Raw genomic sequence first — 16,784 nt, 5'->3', positions numbered from 1 at the left:
TTTATCTTGTGACCAGGTTGACCCTTACAAAATTCAAGTTGATCATTATTCTTATCTAAAGCAGTGTACCATAAGGAAAAATTACGTATTTGCTGGTGAGGAAAATAAAATCCCTGCATAATATTACTTACAGGATCCACAGATGTAACCAATCTCACTCTAACCTCTAGCCCTTCTACCAACACACATATAAACATATGCTTGTACCATCTCTCTTAGAGGATACAAACTGGTTCTTTGTGTACTGTTTCCATGTTACAGATACATTCTCCAGTCGTACTTAAGAGACATTTAATTTTAATTTTAATTTAATTTAATTTCCCACATTTAAACAAGAAGAATTGATATAAAAACATGAATTTCCACCTTCTCTTTCAAAATGAGATGATCTGGTAATACTAGACCTGCGTGCCTGCATGTTTACAACAAATAGAGTTGGGTAGCTATTACATTCTTTAAATTGGGCCTGGGCTGTTTAATTTCCAAGATACAAACTATGACTTTTAAATCCTCTACAATGAGGTCTAGTGCTGTCATAATTTGTCAAGTTATATCTATTGCACTTCGATGTATTTTATAGTGATCTATTTTATATGCTTCTCACATGGAAACAAATAATACTATATTGTACATACTTACTAACTCATAACAACATGGTATTGTGATTAAGAGCGTAGGCAGGCTCTGAGACTCAACTATCTGGGTCAAATCCTGGCTCTACCACTTAAAAGCTAGGTAAACTTTTTTGCATTACTTAACTTTCTATGCTTCAGTGTCTTCAAGTGTGTAAAGAGTACAACAGTGATAACTATCTCAAAAATCTATCTCTGTTTATAAAAATTACATAAGTCATCATGTGTATATTCCTTGAGCACTATGGAAGTACCTCATAAGTGTATGTTTTTATTACTACCTCTGCTTCATCCAAATAGGCTACCTTTTTACTTAGCTTTGCATTTATTGAACCCAGCATTTTGTCTAGCATATAGCAGATACTCAAAGTTTACTGAATCAATTTGATAAATAAGTCAAAGCTGAAAGAAATACTTTCTTAATATAAATTAGACATTAAGGAAAACATACTTTAGGGGAAAATACTTTCCTAATGTAAATTTTATTGAACTTATAATTAAAAATCAGGAAACTCTTCCTATATCCTTCATTCCAGTTTCCACTGCCTCCAATTATTAATTAGTTAATTTACTTATACATTACCTGGCTTACGAGGACTTAAGATTGAATCCTTGTTCTTTCATATTGTTGTGCGCTATATGTTTGTATTTCCAGATATGGTTTCTGGTTCTGTTTGGAAACATGCATTCTAAACATTTGCTTTTGTTCAAATCCTCTTGCCCCAAATGCTTCACAAGAAACTATCTTGTTTTTTCTAGAAGTCAGTGCCTAATATATGTCTTGAGGCAATTTTTCACTATCCTATCTCTATAGTATGTATTATCTAACATGGTGGCATTCATCCTATATACATTGCCATATAGTACTAGCTATGGATTCCTAGCTCATCCTACATCTGCATATATTTATCTCACAAGTTCAAATTATAGCACTCAGTCTCCTGAGCGTTTTAAAAGGAAAAATAACTTGCAAGGCCAGAGCTATGCAGAGTCATAGATTATACAACTCGTTCAGCCAGCTCTTCCAAAAATGCTTTAATCAGATTAGCTCTTAATACATGTAAAATATAAATACACTCTAGAATGAATTAATGAGTGGAATTTGTTATATCAAAGATCTGTGAGACATTTTTTCTGTGCAAAATGCTCCCTGGAGTTCAAAAGGTACAACATGGTACTTGAACTCAGCCAGATGGAGTTACATATGGAGACACAGAATGAAACAAGTGCTCAACAGCTTTATAAGCTAAAGCCTATGAAAACACAGGTGGTGATGATATAAAGAATCACTACTGGGATCTCAGTAAAAGTTTACAGAATAGTGGTTTGATGGTACATGATAAAAATGAAACACTAGGAAGAACATTCCAGTCAAAGATCACAGTTTGTTCCTGGTCACTGCTAATGTGAGCAACCATCCTTTTTTGCCTAAGACTTAAGAATCCCAGGGATGCAGGGATGAAGGCTTGTTAGTGCTAAAACCGGAAGTCCTGGGAAAACTGTCATCCTAAGTAAAAACAAAAAAGGTAGTAATAGAACACCATGTAAAAACTCTTCCTATGGTGAAAGATGTGAAATATACGAATAGACAGTCATATCCCTGTTTCCATCCATAAATATTAACTCAATTTATCTACATCAGTTTTAGAGCCATTATCTTCAGAAACTACTATTTAAGTGCATTTCTAGCAATAAAAACTGAGCTTGGGCCTTTAGGGCCTCCCTTTTTTTAAATTTTTTTTTAAGTTATACTAAATTGTCAATATGTTGTGAAAGTTTTATATAACACATTATGAAATGCCTACCTATAAGGATCCTTAGGAAGCATTTATGCCTTTTCTCAGATTCATGAATAATTAGGCTTTCCATTAATTTTGGTTTTATTTAATCAACTCTATGAAATAGTGGGTTTACCTCTTCCTAGTGGCTGTTAGAAAACTTGGTAACAAATGTTAGCCTATTATATATGTCTGTAATAGTCCATAAAATGCAATTTGTTGATAATCTCCAAGCACCATTTTCTTTCCTATTTTTAGGTTGCCTGTGTTTTGTCTTTCTTCATTATTTTTAGCATTTTTCATATTGTTAAATTATTTGTATTTTTGTAATTATATTTTCTTAGAACAAAATAAGGCATAAATATATATTTTATGTGTTATGTAAGTTTTCTTGGGAAACACAAAATGCCTTGATCAGTAAGATACTAAGCTTCATTTCATTGAAGTAAAAAGTAGTGTTCAGAACAAGAGCCCTGTGTTATCATAGTTGGGAGATAAAAAGAGAACACAAAAGTACTATTTTAGAAAACAAGCTATCGTTTAAAATGGAAGATAAGGCATTTTCTTCCTGAGAATTCTGTCTGATGCCAGGTTTATTATCTAATCAAGGGAAACAGCATAATCAACAAAATGAAAACAAAATATCTTTGAGCAGTGGTTCTATTCCTATACAGGGAGTGCCAAAAAAATGTATACACATGACTTGTACACATCTTTTGTTATCGGTATATATTGAGCATTACAATTTTAATAGTTTTTTTTTCCTTTCTTAAAGTTTCTATACATTATTTTGGCACCTTCTATATGTAAAAAAAGCCTGAGTGCCTGCTAAGAGGTACATGTTGCTATTACGTACTGTTGAGGACATTCCATACCCTGTGTTGCTATTGTTAGGTAACAACTCTTCCTAAGATCCAGTTGGAGAACAGGGTACTAGAAACCTCGGCTGAGATGTAAGCAAGTGTATTCACGTCACCGGTATTGTGTTTAGTGATGAGAACCCTCATCGTGCCCTGCACATTAAGGGGAGTGCCAAACATGGCACTGAACCCTTTGAAAGGCTGCCAGCTGATTTAGGAAAACACTCCTCATTTCATGTGGTTCAATGGTTGGGCCTATTCAGCAACTTAGAACAATGCTGCTAAAATGTGTATCTGTAATGGTCTGTTAGTGGGTGATTGGGAAGCTAGAATTTACACATGAACTATCATTTTTCCTCATTGCGATGAGCGGGTGTTTCAATATTCTTGTTTTCCAAATGCCAGTTCCTTGTTCTTTGTTCATGCTTGACATTAATGTGCCTGTTATTAAACTACAGGGTTTAAAACCTTCTGGGAATTAGTTGCTCTTAACTTTATCCACATGTAAATGAATTTTTTAAAAATATATAAAACAAACAGAAAGAATAACAATGACAAATAGCCTTCATTTTAGGTTAATGGATTTGAAAATATGTAGCCTGAGTAGGTGTTTTTTATAAAAGTTAGATCAGCTAGCAACTGAAAGCGAAGATGACATACTTGGTCTGCTTGTGCCACGGACATTGTCCTTTCAGACAGGAGGAGAGAGAGAGATGAGTGTAAGGGAGCCATTTCAGCGATGGGACACAGCTCACTGATCCGCTTCTTTCTGCAAAATTTGGGCATGTATATTTTTTAAAGATATTATTAATATCAAAAATTTTAAGTAGATATCCATGAAGTAGGTAACAGCTAATCATGGAAGAGAAGATTTTCAAAGCATGAGGAAAAGTTCTGTTTTTACTAGGCTTTGAATTCTATAGGACCCAGTTTAATTTCGGGTTCTCGATAACTTCTGGTGGGTGACACAGCCAGGGCAAGAAAGCTGTTGCTTTTAGAATATTCAAAGCATTATTGCTAAGTCACAATCAAAGAGAAAAATTCTATAGAGATTTTCTTTCTGTATTTCAACTTTACACACACACACACAGAGTTACAAATTGGCCCTAATTTCAGTGTTATGCAATCACATTGAGGTACATTTGGTGCATTAGAAAATTTTAATCGTTTAAAATATGATGAATTATATTCACTTGCAGAGAGACTATTGATATCTTCTCCTATATGTTCTAGGTCACCACAAGTTTCATTTGTGTTTCATATTTGTCAGACTGAGAGCTAAACTTCCTATTTTATCTGACATGGACTATACTACAGATTTGACATTTCAGCAGACCCATTTCATTATTAAAAACTATATGTTGACTACATAGCATAGCTTTACAATTTCTCTTAAAAGAAACAAAATTCATATTCTTCATAATTTGACATACATTCTGTAAATGTATTGCCATAGCTAACTGGTTTTTTGAAGATATAATCACTGTTCAAGGAATAAATTAGCATACAGATACATGTATCATTTCGAACTGAGTGACTGTTTTTTTTCCAAACCTCAACTTTCAGTATCTTTTTCATCTTATAATTCTATTATTCCAAAAATTATAACTGACATAGTGATTCCTATGTTTAAATATGTACTGTATTTCCCCATGTATAAGAACACACCTTAATTTGAGGGTCCAAAATTTGAAAAAAAAATGTATTATGTAAAGTTATTGAACTCAAGTTTTATTCATCATAAAATTCATACAACTCCTCATCACTGTCAAAACTCCCAACCATTAGTTTGTCCCCATCTGTGTCTGATGACAAATCACTATCTTCATATATTGCCTCGTCCTCAGTGGAAAATGCAAGTAAAAAAATCTACTACCACTGTATAAGACGCACCCAGTTTTTAGATGCCAAATTTTTCAAAAAAGGGTGCGTCTTATACATGGGGAAATATGGTATATAGATCAAGGTCATGCTGTAGCCATTAATCCATCTTCAACTGACTTCTTTGTGTACTGCCCACTGTGTTTTACCCCTATCACTCATCTAAAGACCAACATAGAAATTGTATTCTCTTTAGTTTTCAATCATAGAGGAGGATCTCAGGATTTGCATAACTGTTGAGGTGACACAATGTAGGTCCCAGTTATAAAATCTTTAAGAAATGACTATTTATGAAAAAATATATGATATTAATGAGGCTCTGTCTCATGACTTCCACATATATTTTAAAAAAGAAAACTGGGACTTAAAGTATTTGGCATTAACTACAAAAATAATCCAGATGTGCGCCAGTGATTAATTCACTTCTTGGTAGCAAATTAAGTACAAAGAGAGGTATATTTGCTGCTATACTATGAAAATGATGATTTCATACATTTCTACTACAGACCAGTGCACAGAGAAAGTGTAGTCTTGGCAGAAACCTTATATATTACCTCATCCACCTGTTTTCAATGGAACTCTTGTGGCTTATGGCATAACTAGCTACAAGGTCAGTTACGAGTAGTCTGTTCCTAGAAATCCTTAGAACATTGGATTTTGATCTACTTACTTTTCTTTTAAGTATATTGATAAAAACAACTTAAGACTGTTACTAATAACTTCTCTTTTCACTTAATCACCACCACCTCTATATTTACCTGAATGAGAAAAAAGGGATGGGGTTACAGCTAAAATTGTATGGAATTGTATACAATCACCAATTGATTTTACTTATACTGAAGTGATAATAATGACCAGTACTGTGCTCAGTTTCATAGATAATAAAAAGAAATCTATATAAGAAGAGGCATGCCCAAGACAGAGCTGAAACACATATCTCTGATGAGGCATTTTGCATTTTTTATCTGCTCTACATGGCACAGTTTTCAAACATGAGACAGATGATTGAGAAGGTCTGATATTTTACCTTACTTGAAAGCTGTCAAATTAGCCTGCTGCAGCTTCAGAGAGATGGCAACAGAAATGGGTGTATGGAATATAAGACAAAGGATTTTATTATTCATAGTACAGCAGAGTGCATAAGCTTTCTGTTTGCATGGGTTCCCTTGCACGCCCCACCCAAGTCCCACAGAGGAAGTGGATGTAGACACCTGTAGGTGCTACTTACTACTTAGAACGCGTGCATCATGACCAAAGACACTGAGCTTAGAAACCCAACTCTTGTAAAGCTCTGTCAGAAAACCTGTCCAACCAGTATCCCAGAGGAAGACATTATCTTTACCATCTTGGTCAGGGACCAAACTGCCCTTTGCCCCAGAAGGATACCCTCTTCGTATTTCCCAAGGCTGCTTGCTCTATGGACAATCTCGAGAAGCTAGTTCAAAAACAAAAGCTGACATAGGACATGCGGAAATGCCACGGAACATTGTCCCTCAGCAGGACTCCACTGCAGCATGATCTTCAAGGGAGCTGCAGACTAAGATGGGATTTGATCTTAATGATAGGGCCTACGCAAACTATTCCTACCATATGACTGCAATACCATGACAACGGCCAACTCTCCAGCTGAATAATTACAGAAATATTAATTTCATCATTTTTCCTTTCTTTGACATGAGAGAGGCTGTGCCTACAGAAACTGCCTGAGTTTTATCCTGTGCTAGGACCCTAAGGGCCTGCCTACCATGGGCACCAAGAGTGAAGCTGGCAGTAGGCTCCTCCTGGTACACAGGCGAGAACATGCCCCTTTGCTTTGTTATCTGCCTACATGCAAGTGTGTGCTGCCTACAATAAGATTAGGCAGCTCAGTTTGTCATAGAATGTCATTTGTCAGGATGAATTATCTATAATCAACTAAATTACTTTCTTAGGTCTGCTCGTGAATGTCCCTAGGTGGAAACCTTCAACCCACAATTATGAGAGTGCCATGAGGTTAACTCTTTCCTTTAAATATAAAATCAGCTCATTTGAATTGCTTCAGACACAAAACACTGGAAGAGAAGGGAGTCATAAGGATAGTGCTCAAATTATACCTACACAACATGGCTTCCATGATCATCTCTTCCTTGCCACTGTTTCCTAGGAAATCTTAGGTTCTTTCCGAAGACTCTAGTTAGAATGGTGGGATTTTTGTACTCATTTGTTACACAGGCTTTCTAACTAGGAAAACTTCCTTTTTTAGAAGAGCATATAACAGTGAGAACATTAACAGACACAGAGCTTAACAATTAAAACTGCTTTCTCTATTTATTTATTTATTTAATATTTAATGTGTTCCTATAATGTTGCAGAAGAAAGAGCAGTCAATACAATCCACGCGGTCTCTGATTTCATCAAGCTTATCTTTCTGGGAAAGGAAGACCTGCCCAGAAAGACAAATATCAATAAATAAAATCTAAATAAACAATGTAATAACAATTTGGATTTTTGTGTTCCTCCTTGGTAAGACATATTTTGCATTATCTTTGTGAGTTGGATCTGGGGAGTGAAAGGAAAGGACAATTATTTCCAGGCTGGTGACTTTTTAATATATTCGCTTAATATTAATATTACTAAGAATTTAATGTATTGTGTCCCAAGTACAGTATTACAGCAGCCAAACTGGTCTTGAATATTATGTAAATGAATTATAAAATACCTAAGTGGAAAAAAAAAGTATCAAGGAAATTAAAGATAATTTTTTTTTCTCCAGGGTAAGTAACATTTTCTAGAACCCTAATTTAAATATAATTACTAATTAGCCTGCAAGAACATAATAACAATATAACATGGAAATTGCCTCAAAATTATAAGGAATTAGCATTTCATGCTTATTATATAGGGTGTTTGGTGGAATGTACTCATGCAAAATGACTTGAATTAAATTTTGAGAGCAAAGAATGGTTATGTTAAAGCATACATACTCATTAAAAAAAGAGAGATCAAAGTTACTAAAAAATTAAATACTTGGAAAAAATTGACTTAGCTTCAAAAAAAGTTCAGTGTGATTCTTTATTAATACAGAAAATCATTGAACACCAGAAACAGTCTTAGTTGGGAAAGAAAAATTTATTCAATGTAGCTGAATCCAAAATATATAGGCTATAGAAATGGGATGCCCTTTCACATTAGATTTACACCTTCATAGACAGAGAGGGTTCCATTCTCACACAAGTGACCATTCAAGAATTAAGAGAATAAGGGCTGGCTGAGTGGCTCTGTTAGTTAAGGGCTCGCTCAAGAGTTTGAGCTCTGAGCAACTGCAGTTCGATGACCAGCCTGAGCTGAGCTGCCGCTGAGCTGCCAACAGGTGGCAGGATGGCTCAGCTTAAAAAAAAAAAAAAAAAAAGAGAATAAACTTAAAAACAAAAAGACTGTCTTTAGCAATTTCATGAATGGCCACAACCTAGGGTTAGGACTAGGTACCCATAACTGTCAATATTTGTGTTCTATTTGACATAATTTATGGTCACTTATTCTTAATTTTTTGTTAGCAGAATGTGATATCCATCTCTTACTTAGATAATGTGATTCTAGTAAAGTGTATAATTTGGACCAAAATATGGTAGAAAAAATTGTATTTTATGAGGAAGTGTTTGATTAAAAAAATAGTATGTCTGCTTCTTTTTTAGAAATATCCAATTCTAGAAGTTGTAGGAAATTAATTAGGAGGCAGCCTGCAGTCATTTATTGTCATCTCTGAGTGAAGGACCTAATAAAAAAATTATCTCCTGCCACACTATTTTTTCTTCCCAAAAATTGAATAGAAGAGAAAAATGTATCAGAAACGTCAATTTTCTTGATTAAAAATGAAGCTCAAACTTGAGAATGTGCCCTTGAATGACCCAGTCACCAATATCCCACTTGTAATTTTTATTATTAATCGTGATCCAAAAGCCCATAAAAAATTTGCCAGTCTTTTATCCCAACTCATTCTCCTTTTAACTATGAGAATTTTGGATAACCTTTTGTCAATATCTTGTATCCCTTTAAACTGAATTATTTTGAAACCCCTTGTCTCGTTGAACATTTTGTGAAAGAAAAATGAATGAATTGCATATATCTGGAAGCATATCTGGATTTGACTTTATGTGAGAGTAGAGAAAGGGAATCACTTTAGCAGGCTATCATGGTAGCTAAACATAAAAAATAGAATACAGTAAGGTGTGCATGAATGTGTGTGTGTGTGTGTGTGTGTGTGTGTGTGTGTGTGTGTTTGTGTGTTTCAACCATGAGGTGGTATTGGACCATACTGGCAGGACATCTAGTAAGAAATTGGAGATTTCAGTGCTATCTTCAGATAATGAAGCAGCTTTCGAAATGTGTTGTTGGCCATCAAATGAATATGGAACTTTAATTTTATATCAGATGTATAATGAGGGATTTTTTTTAATTAAAGTTTATCAATGTGACAATTGTTAGCAAACTTACATAGATTTCAGGTGTACAATTCATAATACATCATCTATATATCACAGTGTGTGTTCACCACCCAGAGTCAGTTCTCTTTCCATCACCTTATATTTGATCCCCTTTACCCTCATCTGTCACCCCCCGCCCCCTTACCCTCTGGTAACCACTAAACTATTGTCTGTGACTATGAGTTCTGTTTCTTCATTTGTTTTTCTTGTTCTTTTGTTTTTTTCAGTTTTATATACCACATATCAGTGAAATCATATGGTTCTCTGGGCTTTTTCTGTCTGACTTATTTCGCTTAGCATAATAATCTCAAGATCTATCTATGTTGTCACAAATGGCACTATTTCAACTTTTCTTATGGCAGAATAGTATTCCGTTGTGTGTATATATGTATATACCACAACTTCTTTATGTAATCAATCAGGGATTTTTTTAAAGTGCATGTTCGTTTTAAAATTTCAAAAATTTCCAAGTTTTGAAATTTTTTCTTATAGCAGGAAACTGGGTACTTCAGCTATCCAGCACAAGAATGTGTGAGTGTGTGTGTGTGTGTGTGTGTGTGTGTGTGTAAATTTTATTTAACAATCAATAAATATTGAATATCTAATATGTCCTACACATCACCTTATATCAGTAAGTGCCTTTATATCATTAAGGGTATAGCAGTGTTCCCATATCAATACTGTATAGCAGGCAGTGATGAAATATATATATATATATATATATATATATATATATATATATATATATAGCAACATGGATAGATTATAAAGAATGTGTATTGAAATAACAATGGTGAGAATAGAACCTTGTATCTATAAGGGTGTGTGTGTGTGTGTGTGTGTGTGTGTGTGTGTGTGGAGAGAGAGAGAGAGAGAGAGAGAGAGAGAGAGAGAGAAACAGAGTGAAAGAGAGCTATACTGGGGAAGTAGGAATATATATATATATATATTAGATGAAGTGGATTGTAAAAAATAACACCATATCTATATCACAATATTATTTATGAAGACTAAAATTGCATACCCTCCAATAGCAGTGTACGATTTTCTAAGAAAAACAAACAACAACAGATTAGATTTAGATATAGATATAGCTCTAGATAATCAATATAACATTAGCTTCTGATATGGCTTTCAGTAATCTCCACCTCCTGATATTCATACTCTTGGGTAACCCATTCCCCTGTGTAAGAGAAATCTAAGGCTTGTAAGAAATAGAATATGGCAAAAAGTAATGAGATGTGTCTCTTCCATAATTAGATTATAAAGGACTGGGCCTTCCGTCCTGCTGGCAGTCTTTACCCATTGCATCTCAGTTTGCACACACTGATAAAGCCAACTGCTCTGTGAAGACGCCCACCTGGAAAGGAACTGAGGGTGGCCTCCGGCCAGCAGCTAATGAGGAACTGAGGTCCTAAGTCCAGCAATTCTTGAGGAACTGAATCCTGCCAACATCAACAACAAAAATAAGCTTAGAAGAAGATCCTTCCCTAGTTAAGACTTCAGGTGACATTGTAAATGTGGGGTCCAGGACAGGTCACCCCAAGATGTGCCTGTGTGGTATGCAGACCGTTTTGAACTAAAGGCAACTTTAGCCACAGGCTCTCTCTTGACTTCTGTCCCCTGCCCCTTTAACTACCTATAAAAACCTGAATTAGAGGCCTTGCACAAAGAGCTTATCAGAGATAACTTCTAATGATCTATCTATTTGGCAGGTCAAACTTCTGTTTACGAAAAGTCTGCTCCTATTCTCCTGCAGTGACCTTTTGAAGCCCCCAAGGCACCTTCCCTCATCACTAGCCAGGGATGTCTCGTGTACCTCAGCCCCCCATTCTGTCTCTGAACCTCTCTCCTTCCTGTGGAGTCTCTGATTCTCTCATGTATGTGGGGTTCCAATACATATATATTTATGTATTATTGGGTTGTCAAAAAAGTCATGATGCATTTTTGCAACGAAAAACCTAGAAAAAAATACGTCATGACTTTTCTGACAACCCAGTAAATTTGGTTATTTTCTCTTGCTAATTGGCCTCATGCCTATTTGATTATTAGACCAGTTAGAACATGAGACGCATTCCAAGAACCGCATGTGGCTCATGAGCCGCATTTTGCTGACCCCTGAGTTAGAAAAACTTTGAAGATAGAGGACAGTTATTTTCTCCCCCACATAAACATGTAAGAGACTGTGAAGCAGAGAACCCAGCTAAGTGGTGCTTGGGCCCCCAACCCACAGAAATTCTGGGATAATAAATATTGGTTACTAGAAGCCACTCAGTTTTAGCATAATGTGCTATGCAGAGTGGGGGGCTAAAAAAATAATTTTCCTCCCGTTCTTCTAAATTCTTGTATCTGGGCTAGCAATAAAATTAATAGAGATAGATTAACAGGAGAAAATCAGTTTTTAATATGTGTGCACGAGGAATTCACATAAACATGAAAATTCCAAAGACAGTGAGGCAACATTGGGTACATATGTCATTTTGGACAAAGGAGAAAAGGGGAGAACAGGAGCTTAGGTTTCAAAAGGGGGATGGGTGATTTGTAGGTAATTGAGGATCAGCAGAATGCAGAATGCACAGGGCAGGTCAATTTTGCTAGGCAACCCAGAAAACAATGGGGCACAGGGAGTGATCCAGCTATCAGACTCTTGCCTGGAGCCCTCTCATCTGTCACACAATTCAAATGAGGCTAAGGCAACATCCTTAGGTTGCCTTCCTGAAGCAGGCTTTTTGTTTGAATCTCCTAGGTAGGAAATGGGGGGAGGGTCAAAGGTTCTTTCTGAGGCTTTTGTTTCCTAATAACCAGCTTAAAATCAGTGTCCCAGAATGCAGCTCTTGGGGAGCAAACCATTGGTCCCCTTTAGCCATAAAAGTTAATTAATACAAATGACATAAAATATTGGGTTGTCGGAAAAGTCATGACGCATTTTTGCAACAAAAAACAGGAAAAAAATACGTCATGACTTTTCCGACAACCCAATATATACATCTGTATCTAAAGATACGGGAGGAGAGAAATGAAACTGAACATGTGGGATGAAGGGAAAAATATTTTTCAAGATGCAACAGAATGAACTCAGGACCAACAAACAGTTGGCAATAAAGTGAAATGTATAATTAATTTAAATTTGTTTGTATCTTCCACAAATAGAAATTCTGAAATAGTAATACACTGGGGAGAGAATGGGTGTGGCTGGTATATCAGTCTACTAGGGCTACCCTCACAAAATACCATAGACCTTGTGACTTAAACAACAAAAATTTATTTTCTCATGCTTTGGGAGGCTAAATTCCAAGTTCAAAGTTTCTGGTGAGGCCTTTCTTCCTGGCTTGTAGTTGGCCACGATCTCACTGTGTCCTCATGTAGTCTTTCTCTGTGATCTCTCACAGAGAGAAAGAGCTCTCTGATGTCTCTCTTCTTTTAAGTACACCAGTCCTAGTGGATTAGGGCCCCACCCTTAAGACTTCATTTGACCTTAATAATCTCCTGTCTCCAAATATAGTCACATTGGGAGTTAGGGCTTCAATGTGTGAATGTTAGGGGACTGTAATTCAGGCAACAGTGGGTCATTTTGCTTTACCTTTTTTGAAAAGTATTCAGTAGTTTGGAGGTATAATAATAAGAGCTCCTCAGGGAACAAAGATCTCTGTGTTCATAAACATATACGGACAAAACATTCAGATGTTATGTCCAGTGTAGCGACCAGCATTTGTAACACCTGAACAAAATATTACCTTGTACGGGCCTTTCTGGCTCTTGGACTAAGCAAGGCCTTTCATATTTAGTCATTACTCTCAACAAATTTCATTTCTTTTTAGCTTGTAATTTTCCATTTTCGGCAAACTCTAGTACTATAACCATTTTATTGATTTTTCCTTTTCTTACCAAAAGAGGAAATGATCTAAAAAATAGTTGCCTGTCCTTGTTCTTTGCTTACAGTTCAGCTATAGTAAATTTCTAAAGTGTTAAGAGCTGTTTTACATCATAGACCATTTATTTTCTAATTGTGGAACAAATTGTTTTTATTTTAGGGAACTTCCAACATCCAAAAGAACATACAATTGTTTTATTTACACATCTCCGTGAGTTTGGAATACATGGGTCTATGAAATCATCCTGTGATGATTAAATTAAAACTAATCTGCTCAGCACAGATTGAAGAATTCTTAGTGGCTCCACCCTTTAAATATTAAAGGTCATTTTGGAGTTTTCTCACAAAATATCATTGGATTTATTTTTTTACTTCCTTTCTGTGTGAGAATGGGACAGTCCCACTTTCTGTGCTAAAAAATGCCCAGCAACACCTGTGTGTATTATTATGCAGTTGACATCATCTTCCTTAATATTTAATAATGTTTGTACCATAATTTATCATACTCGGACATCCAGGAAAGATTCCCAAGCCTCATCTTTTAGTTTAACTATAGTATGACAAATAAGGGTCACTGATGCTATTCCCTATGTTAACAGAAGCAATTATGTTCGCTTCCATTTCCTCATTTTATAGTCAGAATATTTCTTAGTACAACAGACTTAACATCCTGAGAGATAACAATGACTTTAGACCTGAAAAGGAATAACATTTTTTTAAAAAGAAGAAAACGCTGATTCTGATTCTAAAAAGAAATCACCCAATCCCTCAAAAATAGACTAGTGAGCAAATAACATTATTTTAAGGGAAAAAAAAAATCCCCTGCTGGAGTTTCCATTGAAATGTGCCTCTCCACAACATTCAGTGAGAAGGAAAACACACTAAGTACGTTCAGAATATTAAACTGAAGGTCATATACAGAGAGAAGTATTTAGGTAGCTATCATTATAAAAAGAGATACACTTGATAACCATTGCTTTGTTTAAGCAATGATCTATGAATTGAGCATAAGGAAACTATATGAATATTAATTCACAATATATTGTAATGCAAGCAGTATTATTTAGAATTTACACTGAAAAAAAATTACCAATAGGTGGTGCTGCTGTGATTAAATTTGATTAAATTTCATGCAAATCTGACCCTAGATTCTACTATTTTTAGTTTCCTCTGTACCTCTTATCTCACAGTCTACTCAGCAACTGTTCAATAGCGAACTGGTTATAAAATGTCACTAAGGATAAAATGTTTTTAAGTATTTGGGAGTCTTTTCCTATCACGGTTATTTAAAAAGATGAGAAATAGGTCAGAGATCATAGCTATAAAAAAAAGACTGCTGAAGGTGGTGGTACTTATCTGATAAATGAATACACAAGTGCTTGACTCAAATGGAGGTTATGAATTTTGCATAAAGCCCTTTATCAAGGTTGAATTACATAATGTCTTATTTAATGGCATGTCTCTGTGACATTCCTTGTCAAGCATTATTTTTCTTTGTCAGACTAAACATTTGATTTGTAAGATATAAAGAGAAATTCACTGACAGTAAAAAAAAAGGTTTTCAATTTGTAATTAAACATGAATGATGTCTAGTGAAGGCATAATGTGTAACTATAGAAAACCTATAACTTTGGACGTCTAATATTCATTAGTAAAATACTAAAACTGTTAGAGTTACTTTGATTTTATTTTAAAAAACATTTAATTATAAGCATTTAAAAATGAGTTCAGGTAGCTGATATCAGAACTATTATGGTAAAATTTGATACACACAATGATTTGTCAGAATAGAAATCACTTCTCAAAATTAAATGTTAATAGCAACCTTTAGTTTGACATTTATATGATGGGTTGCAAGTGTATTCATTTAAAACTATGCTAGACCTTTAAAAAAATAACTACCAAACCAATTCAAGGTGAACAGTCCATAAATGAATTGTTTTAATTTTGCTTTTCTTCTTTGAATAAATTCGTACACAGAAATTTTCTTTAACCAGTTAAAATGAGATTTTTAAAGTATAAATCATAATTTTTCTCAGCAGGATTTGATCCTCTAAATTTCTCAATTTTGTCTGTTCTTTCTTTCCCTTAATCACATATTAGGCCACTCTGCCATGTACCATCATAAAGTATTGTATATTTATGCTGCTAAAATAAATATTTGTTTAAAAGAAAGTGTGACTTATATAACACATTACCTCAGTTACATAAAATGTTAAATGTTAGGGATTGAATAGTGTCCCTCACAGTTCATACTTTGCTGCCCTAACCCCCAGAGCCTCAACATGTGACCTTGTTTAGAGATAAGGTCTTTGTAGAAGATATCCAATGACCATTAAGTCATTAGGGAGGTTCCCAATCCAATATGACAAGTGCAGTAATGTAAAGGGGAAATTTGTAGATGGACACCCATAGGGGGAAGACTGATGTGAAGTGTCTAGAGAAGACAGCCATCTAGAAACCAAGGAGCAAGGCCTGGAACAAACTCTTTTTTCTTTCACAGCCCTCACTCAGATCAGTGCCAACCCTACCCACATCTTGATCTGGGGCTTCCAGCCTCCACAACTGTGAGACAATAATTTCTCATTATTTACGCCATTCAGTTTGTGGTACTTTGTTTGCAGCCCTAGCAAGCTCACACATTAAATTAGTTACCATCTATAACGTTTGTCAAAACTTTGACACTGTATATTAAAATTCAAACAAATTTTCCACATTAGAAAAAAAAATGTTATTCCAAAAAGTCAAACTTCAGATCTATATATGTAAAAATAATACATTTCCCTTCTTGAATGCGTCTACTTTTTCTAATTTTGGTTCATTGAAAAATAAATTATTTAAACATGAAAAAATTACTTACATGTTAATATTAAATAGGTGATAATTTTATAAGAATATAAAGTATTCTTGATCCTTAAACTTGGAGATAAATGATACTTACTCCAAGAAATGTCATAAACAATTTGCAATGGAACATTTTATAAAATATAGCATGTATTGAAATCCCTATTGATCATAATGTATTTTTTTCTGATGATATAGGTTCATCATAATCAATAAACACTTTTGTGGAAAAGGAAAGCAAATATTGAGGGCAGCTACTGAAGTATGTGAACCTTCTTTATTCCACCCCCACCCCCCCAAAAAAATTACAGGCTTCTAAATTTGTACATTCCTGTTATTCTTTCCACATCAACATGGTAACCTAAAGAAAACGCCCTGGTTCTTCCACTTTTCTCAGAAACATAAATTTCCTGTTGGAACTTTTCATATATCTGCTTTTATAATAAATACATTAATTC

Source organism: Hipposideros armiger, unplaced genomic scaffold, assembly GCF_001890085.2.
Source record: "Hipposideros armiger isolate ML-2016 unplaced genomic scaffold, ASM189008v1 scaffold_601, whole genome shotgun sequence".
Taxonomy (NCBI): Eukaryota; Metazoa; Chordata; class Mammalia; order Chiroptera; family Hipposideridae; genus Hipposideros; species Hipposideros armiger.
The sequence above is the reverse complement of the archived record's forward strand: the minus strand, read 5'-3'. Positions refer to the sequence as shown.